Source organism: Malus sylvestris, chromosome 15 (assembly GCF_916048215.2).
Source record: "Malus sylvestris chromosome 15, drMalSylv7.2, whole genome shotgun sequence".
Taxonomy (NCBI): domain Eukaryota; kingdom Viridiplantae; phylum Streptophyta; class Magnoliopsida; order Rosales; family Rosaceae; genus Malus; species Malus sylvestris.
In genome coordinates, this window is record NC_062274.1 from 54,277,913 (window position 1) to 54,288,842 (window position 10,930).

Genomic DNA, 10,930 nt, shown 5'->3' on the forward strand with positions numbered 1-10,930 from the left:
TAGGAATTTTCCCTTTACTTTAGAGATTTATTGCACTTATTTCTCCTTTATCATTTCTGAGAATGTCTGGCCTATCCGACCGTCGTTTTGACTTGAACTTTGGTGAAGAGGCAGCCATGCCTTCTCAAGACAACATATGGCGCCCATCCTTCTTATCCCTTACTAGTCCTCTTACTGTTGGGGACTTTATGATGAAGAATGATATGACCGTTGCGGTGGTGGCCAGGAACCTTCTCACTCCCAAAGATAACAGACTACATTCTAAACGGTCTGATGAGTTGGCTGCTAAGGATTCTCTGGCTCTCAGTGTTCAGTGTGCAAGTTCTATGTCTAATATGGCCAACGCCTATTTGCTCGAACCCACCAAGTTAAATCATTGGCGGCTGAAGTGATAAGTCTCAAACAAGAGATCAGAGGGCTCGAGTATGAGAATAAACAGTTGCACAGGCTCACACATGACTATGCTACAAACATGAAGAGGAAGCTTGACCAGCTGCAGGAATCTGATGGTTAGATTTTGCTTGATCATCAGAGGTTTGTAGGTTTGTTCCAAAGGCATTTATTGCATTCGTCTTCTGGGGATGTACCACGTAATGAAGCTCTGAATGATCAACCTTCGGTGCTTCCTCCTTCTGGGGTTCTGTCCAGTACTGATGCTCTGAATGATCACCCTCCGGTGCGTACTCTTTCTGGGGCTCTACCGACTGCTGAGACTTCTCATGAGCAACCTTTGTGAAGGCTCCCTCTTGTTTGTTTATTTTGATTCATGTATATGTACATATTTGTAACTTAACGGAGATATCAATAAACAAGCTTTGCTTCATTTCAACGTATTGTGTTAAATACACCAAGGCCTTCTTCACTAAGTTCTTTTAGTTTTTTTCTTTTGTTGAAGCTTGTATGTTAAACCTTTGAGAGTGAAGCATGTGTGTTGAGGTAGTGCTCCCTTAATTTCCCGAGTGAGGAAAACTTCTCGTTTGGAGACTTGAAAAATCCAAGTCACTGAGTGGTCGTGAGACTTCTGAGTATCAAGGTGCAGTAGCATATGGTAGGTGTCCCCCAAGTCTCCGGTCGAGGGAGTTGACGAATGAGGCATTTCCTTTCTAAGTGGTAGCCCAAAACTCCTCCTTCATATATATTTGTTATGAAAGTTGTTAGGCCCAAAGAAGAGGAGGCCTAGGCAATTTTTTTTTTTTCGAATTTTCGAATTTTCGAATATTTTTTTTTTGAATTTTTGAATTTTCGAATTTTCGAATTTTTGAATTTTCGAATTTCCAAAAATATATATGTATATATTTTAAGCTTTGTCGGTAAAGCTTTGGTGTTGAAACCGTGAATTGATTTTGCTTCACACTATCTAATCAAGATAGTGTGAAGCTTTTGTGTGTCAAGCTTTTGTGGGTCAAGCTTTTGTAGGTGAAGCTTTTATGGGTGAAGCTTTTGTGTTGAAGCTTTTGTGGGTGAAGCTTTTGTATTGAAGCTTTTGTAGGTGAAGCTTTGGAGTTGAAGCTTTTGTTGGGTACCATGAATTGATTTTTCTTCACACTATCTTGATCAAGATAGTGTGAAGTTTTTGAGAATTTGTAGTTGTCCTCCATTGATGAAGCTTTTGTTGGTGAAGCTTTTGTTGGTGAAACTTTTATGGGTGAAGCTTTTGTTGGGTACCATGAATTGATTTTGGTTCACACTATCTTGATCAAGATAGTGTGAAGCTTTTGAGATTTTGTAGTTGTCCTCCATTGATGAAGCTTTGTTGAATTTCCTTTTTTTTTTTTTTTTTTTTTTTGGGAAACTAGAAATTTGAAAATGCGGGAAGGACAACATATACAAATTTTTCTTTCACACTGTTGAGCAAGAGATTGTGATGCAAGCCACACTTTGTAGTAGTCGAAGGTTTGGATGAACCATATAAATTGAATTTGCTTCGAAGGTTAGAGAATTGTAGTTGCCCTCCATTGCTTCGAAGCTTTTGTTGGCACCATAAATTGGTTTTGCTTCACACTGTCTTGATCAAGAATGTGTGAAGCTTTTAAGAATTATGGTTGAACTTCTTTGATGAAGCTTTTGTTGGCACCATAAATTGGTTTGCTTCACACTGTCTTGATCAAGATTGTGTGAAGCTTTTGAGAATTGTGGTTGCCCTCCATTGATGAAGCTCTTGTTGGCACCATAAATTCATTTTGCTTCACATTGTCTTGATCAAGAGTGTGTGAAGCTTTTGAGAATTGTGGTTGAACTCCTTTGATGAAGCTCTTGTTGGCACCATAAATTGGTTTTGCTTCACACTGTCTTAATCAAGAGTATGTGAAGCTTTTGAGAATTGTGGTTGCCCTCCATTGATGAAGCTCTTGTTGGCACTATAAATTGATTTTGCTTCACACTGTCTTGATCAAGAGTGTGTGAAGCTTTTGAGAATTGTGGTTGAACTCCTTTGATGAAGCTCTTGTTGGCACCATAAATTGGTTTTGCTCCACACTGTCTTGATCAAGAGTGTGTGAAGCTTTTAAGAATTGTGGTTGAACTCCCTTGATGAAGCTCTTGTTGGCATCATAAATTGGTTTTGCTTCACACTGTCTTGATCAAGAGTGTATGAAGCTTTTGAGAATTGTGGTTGCCCTTCATTGATGAACCTCTTGTTGGCACCATAAATTGGTTTTACTTGACACTGTCTTGATCAAGAGTGTGTGAAGCTTTTGAGAATTATGGTTGAACTACTTTGATGAAGCTCTTGTTGGCACTATAAATTGGTTTTGCTTCACACTGTCCTGATCAAGAGTGTGTGAAGCTTTCTACGAGTTGTAGTGTTTGCATTGTTAAATAGGGGAAATGTTTAAAGCAGATGCAAAAGGGCTGAATAGCTTGATCTTCGTATGCCATGCACTGAAGTTGTTGTTGGCTTGCAATAAGACTTTGTTGGTGACTATAACTCTTGTTGGGCATAATTGCTCCCCTAGTTCAATTGTCAAGCTTGAGGGTTTTTAATTATTTGTGAATGCTAGGAGTTCATATGTACAAGTTGTACAACTCGTCTTCTGGTAGGTGGAATGAATGGTGAGTTGCTTTCATCACTTGGTTGGTGGTACGAAGGTGAGTTCCTTCATCACCTTTGATCACATTTTATAACCTGGTTGGTGGCACAAGGATGAGTTCCTTCTTCCCCTGGTTGGTGGCATGAATGGCAAGTTGCTAAATGATATTAGAGTATGGGTTGTACATTTCATCACCTGGTTGGTGGCATGAAGATGAGTTCCTTCTTCACCTGGCTGGTGGCATGAGTGGCAATTTGCCAAATGATATTAGAGTATGGGTCGTACATTTCATCACCTGGTTGGTGGCATGAAGTAGAGTACGGGTTGTACATTTCATCACCTAGTTGGTGGCGTGAATGGCAAGTTGCCAAATGATATTAGAGTACGGGTTGTACATTTCATCACCTGGTTGGTGGCATGGAGATGAGTTCCTTCTTCACCTGGTTGGTGGCATGAGTGGCAAGTTGCCAAATGATATTAGAGTACGGGTTGTACATTTCATCACCTAGTTGGTGGCATGAAGGAGAGTACGGGTTGTACATTTCATCACCTGGTTGGTGGCATGAAGATGAGTTCCTTCTTCACTTGGTTGGTGGCATGAGTGGCGAGTTGCCAAATGATATTAGAGTATGGGTTGTACATTTCATCACTTGGTTGGTGGCATGAAGGAGAGTACGGGTTGTACATTTCATCACCTGGTTGGTGGCATAAAGATGAGTTCTTTCTTCACATTTCATCCCCTTGTTGGTGAGAATAAAGGCAAGGTGTCTAGGCATATTGTAGCAAGTGTCGAATGACACAAAGTATGTTGTCTAAATCACCTCTTTATTGAATTCATGCCAAATAGTCTTTGTTACATAGGATGCCGAACGGCTGAAGCTTAACACTTGTACAATGTGAGTTTACTTGTAATAGTACTTCAAGTGATCAGCGTTCCATGGATGGGCAAGGGTCTTGCCATCGGAGCTTCTAAGCTTGTAGGAGCCAGGGCGACTGATGCCAACAACTTCAAACGGTCCATCCCAGTTTGGACTAAGTGTTCCTTCACTCGGGACTCTGTCGTAGAGTAATCTTTTCTTCAATACCCAATCCCCTACTTTGGAAGAACGAGGTTTGACCCTTGAGTCATAGTAGTTGGAGATGCGCTGCTTGTAGGCAACATTCCTCAAGTGAGCCTGGTTTTTGTGTTCCTCGACTAGATCTAAGTTGAGGGTAAGTTGTTTTTCATTTTCGCTTTGCACGTAGTTCTAGACTCGGTACGTTGCTTGCTCAAGCTCAAATAGGACAACTGCCTCTGTACCAAAAGCAAGCGAGAATGGGGTTTCTCCTATTGATGCCCGATACGAAGTGCGATATGACCAAAGAACTTGGGGCACAAATTCTGGCCAATAACCTTTAGCCTTGTCCAATCTGGTTTTTAAAGTTTGCTTGATTATTTTGTTGACAGCTTCAACTTGTCCATTAGACTAGGGATGAGCTGGGGAGGCAAAACATAAGTTGATGTTGAACTTAGAGTAGAACATTCTGAACTTATTGTTGTCAAACTGTCGCCTATTGTCGGTGACTATCGCATTGGGAATGTCGAATCTGGAAAGGATGTTTTTCCAAACAAAGTCTTCTATTTTTGCCTCAGTAATGGTTGCCAAGGGTTCTACTTCGGCCCACTTTGTGAAGTAGTCAACTGTAATGATTGCATAGCAAACTTTGCCCTTCCCTGTAGGCATTGGGCCGATCAAATCAAGTCCCCATTAGGCGAAGGGCCAAGGGCTGATCATAGGAGTGAGCGGCTCGGGAGGGGAGAGAGGAATAGTTACGTAGCGTTGACACTTATCACATGAGCGGGATATTCTGATGGCATCTTGATGGAGTGTTGGCCAGTAATATCCTTGGTGAAAAGCCTTGTGTTCTAGGGATCGAGATCCAGCTTGATCTCCGCATACTTCTTCATGTATTTCCTGAAGAACAGTTTCCGCCTCTGCGGGTGTAAGCCATCTTAGGTATGGTAGGTTAAAATCCCGCTTGTAAAGTTGGTCATTAATGATCAAGTAACGGGTAGCCTTGCCTCGAATTTGCTTAGCTTAGACTTTGTCATTTGGAAGGGTGCCATGAGTAAGGAATCTATAAATCAGGGTAATCCAACTATCCCCCTATTGTAAGTTGCACACTTCTGCAGCCATGGTGCTTGGTGTTGCCAACAATTCGACCTGAATTTTTCTCCCAATCTTGTCTTCCACCGCTGAAGCGAGGCGAGCCAAAGCATCTGCATGACTGTTTGCCGCTCTAGGAATTTGGGTGATCTGGTAGTGGAAGTGCTTGAGCAACAATTGTGTTTGTGCCAGATATGTTGCTATGGAGCTATCCTTAGCGTCAAAGTTGTTGGTGACCTGGTTAACCACCAATTGGGAGTCACTGAAGATATCAATTCGTTTAACCGCAAGGTGTTTGGCCAAACGTAAGCCTGCTATAAGGGTTTCATATTCGGCCTCATTGTTCAACACCTTGAATTTGAAACGAAGAGCATACTTCAATGCCACTTTGTCAGGGGTCGTAAGGACTAGTCCTACTCCACAACCCTATTTGTTGGACGAGCCATCAACATATAGGCTCCATGCTAGGGCTATTGGTTATATTTTCTAAGCTTCCGACGGTAATGAAACCACATTTTTAGGAGTAGAAACAATGTCAAAAGGATATGTGAAGTCGGCGATGAAGTTTGCCACTGCTTGGCCTTTATCAGCTGGCTTTGGTTGGTAGGAGATGTCAAACTCACCCAATGCTATCGCCCATTTGATCATTCACCCAGAAGTGTCAAAACTTTGGAGTATCTGTCAAAGAGGATGATTGGTAAGCACGATGATGGAGTGTGCTTGGAAGTAAGGGCGAAGTTTTCGAGCAGACATGACCAATGCTAGAGCCAATTTCTCAATGTTGGAGTATCGTGTCTCCGCATCTTGTAAGGTCTTACTAGCGTAGTAGACAGGCCGTTCGACATTACCATCCTTTCGAATGAGAACGGAGCTTACTGCTGAAGCTGATATCGACAGATAGATAATGAGAGTGTCAATAACCTCAGGTTAGGAGAGCAGAGGGGCTTTACTCATGTAGTCAACATCAAAACCCAAAAAATCATCCACAACATAGAAGAATGGGAAGCAAGAAACTGAGATGGTTTTTCATTGTGATGGCCTCACTGGTCGTGGCAACAATGGCAACAATTCTCCATTGATGAGAAAGGGTGTGCAGACCAGATGGCATCCCATCCACGGCGTCCATTCTTGCCTTCAACCTGGTAGCATCCTTGCAAAAGCAGGCTCCTCAAACGCAAAAAACCTGTTGTCATCTCAACTTTCCAGCGAGTCCAGGCTCCTCAGACATAAAACCCCACAAAACAGTGCGGTTATGGCCGAGATCAGCTTTTTGCAGCGATCGTCCTCAGTCAAATCCCGATATCATCTATCTCTCTCTTCCTATTTCAGCGACGTCAAAGCTAGCCTCAGGCAACTCCACTAGCAGCAACAATCACCGCCGTCGCCGGAATAGAGAAAACCCACTTCCTCTGCAACTCCACCAATCGCCGACCTCTCTACGAATTAGGGTTTCTCTTCGTCTTCGGCAAACATGGCGGATGTGGAGGCTGATGTTGCGGGGGCAAGAATACCAAAGAAGAGGACGTTCAAGAAGTTCAGCTTTAGAGGCGTCAATTTGGATGCGCTTGTCGACATGTCGATTGATGAGCTTGTTAAGCTCTTTCCTGCTATAGGGCTCGCAGAAGGTTCTAGAGAGGTTTGAAGAGAAAGCCAATGGCTTTGATCAAGAAGCTGCGCAAAGCGCCTCATATTTGGTTATGACATCGGAATTTCAGCTTGTTTCCGCAACAATTGCCTGCGCACTTTATTTACGTTATTTACATTATTTACATTTTTTACAGCTGGAGTACACCAGCTTGTTCAAACAGCAGAAAAAGAAAAAAAGGAGGCATATATACGAAAGTTGCTAAATGGTGAGGCAGATCTTGTCAGCAAGGTTGAAAGAAATATTCCCAAGGATGACCCAAGAAACCTAGCTATGATAGCTGATAATTGCATGCGCACTTCCTCAACCAATACGGAAAGCGTTGTCTGCCATTTACCAAAAGAGAAAAGAGAAAGCAAAAGCAGAAAGCAAAAGAGAAAGCAAAAGCAAGGAATAAACACCCCACCAAAATGATGTAATTTATTTTTATTATCTTTCGGAGACATCTGTATAAACCCAATCAGAGAGTAATATGTATAAACCCCATCATAGGGTAATTTAAAAAAAAACGGAAAAACCCAAAATAAATGGGCTGGAATGTTGTGTAGAGGGCGAAGGCCCATAAGCCCAAAATAGCTCCAACCAGGCGATCAAAAATACGCCTGGTACTTCCAAAATTATTCGGCAACCCGCTGCTATTATCACCAACCAAGTGACCAAAAGTACGCCCAGTACTCCAAAAATTATTCGGCAACCTGCCGCTATTACCACCAACTAGGTGATGAAATGTACAACCCGTACTCTAATATCATTTGGCAACTAGCCATTGATGACACCAACCAGGTAATGAAATGTACAACCCGTACTCTCCTTTATGCCACCAACCAAGTGACCAAAAGTACGCCCAGTACTTCATATTATACATAAGCATTACTCATGTCAATCATACATAAACATTCATGAGCATCACTCATATCAATCATACATAAACATTCATGAGCATCACTCATGTCAACGTCCATGAGCATCACTCATGTCAATCAAACATTCATGAGCATCACTCATGTCAATCAGCTTCAAAAGCTTCATTTACAAAATCTTTAGCTTCAAAAGCTTCATTTACAGAGCTACAGCTTCAAAGCTTCACTTACAAAGCTTCAGTGAAGGGTATACAAATACAGCATCCGAACAACCGCCACTTCGGCCCATACATGGATTCAATTTGAAGTCTCCAGCCAACAGACTCTATTGACTGAAGACTTGGGGGACTACATTATGTACCATATATTGGGCCTCAACTGGGCCTCATGAAAAATACTTGGGGGACTCTAGCCCATCATTCATGTATTGAGGAATGAGCCCTTATTCTATAAAAGGGACTCCCTCACCACCATTAGAGAGCATTAACTTTAGCCCGTATTTATGTATTGAGGAGCGAGCCCTTATTCTATAAAAGGGACTCCCTCACCATCATTAGAGAACATCGCCGCCTACTGAGCAACCGCCTCACCGCGAGCATCAAATCTAGCACATATTTATGTATTGAAGAGCAATCCCTTATTCTATAAAAGGGACTCCCTCACCTTCAACGCCACAAGCCGAGCCAACCAAGGCAACATAAGCCACGAGCCGAGCAGCCTCGCAGCATGTGTTACTTCTAGTTGAGCATCATTTCAAATTGAGCACCGCCTCATATCGAACATCAGTTCAAAACAACATCTAGTTACTTCGGCCCACACATGGACTGAATTTCAAGTCTCCAGCCAAAAGACTCTCTTGACTGAAGACTTGGGGGACTACTGTTTATACCATATTTAGGGCCTCGTATTTAGATCTCGTACAAATACTCGAGAGACTTAAATGTAATTATGTGATAAAGGAATGGGCAAATATGTAATAAGTGAGGAGTCCTTATTCTATAAAAGGATCCCACACCCTCATAATTAAGGGAGGCCATTTCCTAAGCCTCTCTTATCTAGGGCAAAGCTCTCACACTCTCTCCCTCACAAATACTCTCAGAGAAATACAATCAATGTGGACGTAGCCCAAACCTTGGGGTGAACCACGATACATCCTGTGTTATTTACATTACATGCAGATTCACGGTTGGATTTACGTTGTTCCAAGACCTTCGGTTTTGTGCATCAACAGAGCCAAAAATAATCAAGAAGAATATGAAGGCGACATGTGGATTCTAGGGTGAAAAGCACAAAATTACCCTCGAGGAACATCAAAATTCCTACGCGTGAGCAGCAGACAATCATCCCACAATCAAGTCAAAAGTGCCAAAAATAGGTATTTATTTATAACCTATTTCATCCATCCTCATCAAATCTTCTCCACAAGGTAACCCCTAAATCATTCTTGTTTTATTATATTAATTAGCTAATTAATTGATTAATTATTTAATTAATTTGCTAATTAAACACACATCATTAACTTCACCCCTAAAACCATCCAAGTAGCTGGTCCATCTCCTCCCAAGGTGGCTGGCTACACCCTTATATAAACACCCTCATTGTATCCAAAACTGAATTCCATTCTCTTGTTAAATTCTCTAAATTCTCCAAACACTTTTTCCTCAAAATTTTAACTTTTGGCATTGGAGGTTCTTTAGCTAAAGCACCCCCCCCACTTCATCGTGGGTGCGTTAGACTATTGACCTTGACCTAAGATGTTATTTATTTTGTAGGTGTAATTTTGTCCAAGAGCAAGGAGAAAGAAATTTGCATCCACAAATTGGTGCTTTCATTGAGAGTTGAGTCACACGCTCGTAGAAGACTCTCGTATCTAAGGCTTTTTGTTTCTTTGCTTATTTGTAGATTTTTCGTACATTCTTATCTTTGGAATTTTTATTTCTAAAAATTCTTTGATAAAACATAAAACAAAAGTACAATGGCAAATGATTTGCAAACCTTGACAAACGGAAATTCCAACGTTCAAGGATTCGGACCACTACAAGGCTCAACATAGTGGTAAGCGGAGCGGCACCCCCACGAGGCACCACTGTGGTAACCACCACGGTAGCCACCATTGGCAAAACCCATGGCTCCAAGGCCATGGCCCAAGCCGTGCCACTTAAACCTTCAAGGGCCTAAGCCCTAGCTAAGCTGAACTATGCTGTCCAAACTCAACACGTTGCGAAGCTGAGCCCAAGCCTCACATCCGCGTGTGCCACACGCCTAGCAGCGCACTCCTGTGGCCCAGCCTGCTCTTGCGACCCAACCTACTCCCATGGCTTTCCAAGCAGCCTAAATTAGTCCAAGATTAGTTTAACCATCCCAGCTTCAAATTTCTGGGCCTACGATCGAACTAGGGGCATTTTCACCGCATTTCTTCGTGAATTTGACATTTCCTAACTCAAATCTCACACCCGGAGTCTACCACACTTCCACTGCTCATGGAGACGAATTCCTTCCAACCTCTTCCAACCCAAATGGAGAACAACATTTGTCTCGAAAAATCATAGAGTTGACGAGCGCACTGAGATCTAATGCGCCCCAGACGAGGTGTCCCGAAGTAGGACAAGAGCAGATGAAGAACCTCTCCAACAACGTCCCAGCAAGCATCCACTCAACCCACCATGAACTGAGCGTTTGGGCAGTGTACACTCCCGACTAAGCCCCCGAGATAGCGTATACTCCCATCTAAGTGTGCGGAGGAGCATACACTATCGACTAGGCCCACGGATGAGTATACACTCATGATTAGGACCACACTCCAATGAACAACATGGACAACCTTCCAGGCGAAGTGTTCATTCATGGCTAGGCCCGCAATGAGCATCCTCCACCTCACATTGAAATAGGTAGCACGATAAACGGAGAAAAGGACTCACTCAATCCGACTAAAGTTTAATCAGCAGACTGCGAAGAATTCGCTCACCTGCTAGGAATGAACCACATGCACCGCAACTATGGCATATACGAGCCAAGTACATATAAGAATAACCTAGACCAGCAGGTCACGACTGGAGGCAGCCGAGAGCTCCATTACCCCAACAAAAGAAAATTCAGGAAGAAGTAGAGAGTCTCTTGACCAAGCGATTGCATGATTCCAACGCAACGAGGTCACCGACAAGGCACTACGACGGGACATGAGCAACATAAGTAAGTCACCCTTCACAGATGAGATCGAGCAGGCAGAGCCTCCACGTGAGTTTAGCATGC

The 10,930-nt window shown here is 42.7% G+C and overlaps 1 pseudogene; it reads left to right on the forward strand.

The window, feature by feature from the left end:
• The first annotated feature begins 6,582 nt into the window (after window positions 1–6,582).
• LOC126603113 (40S ribosomal protein S15-4-like) lies at window positions 6,583–7,033 on the forward strand (annotated as a pseudogene).
• Window positions 7,034–10,930: the final 3,897 nt, after the last annotated feature.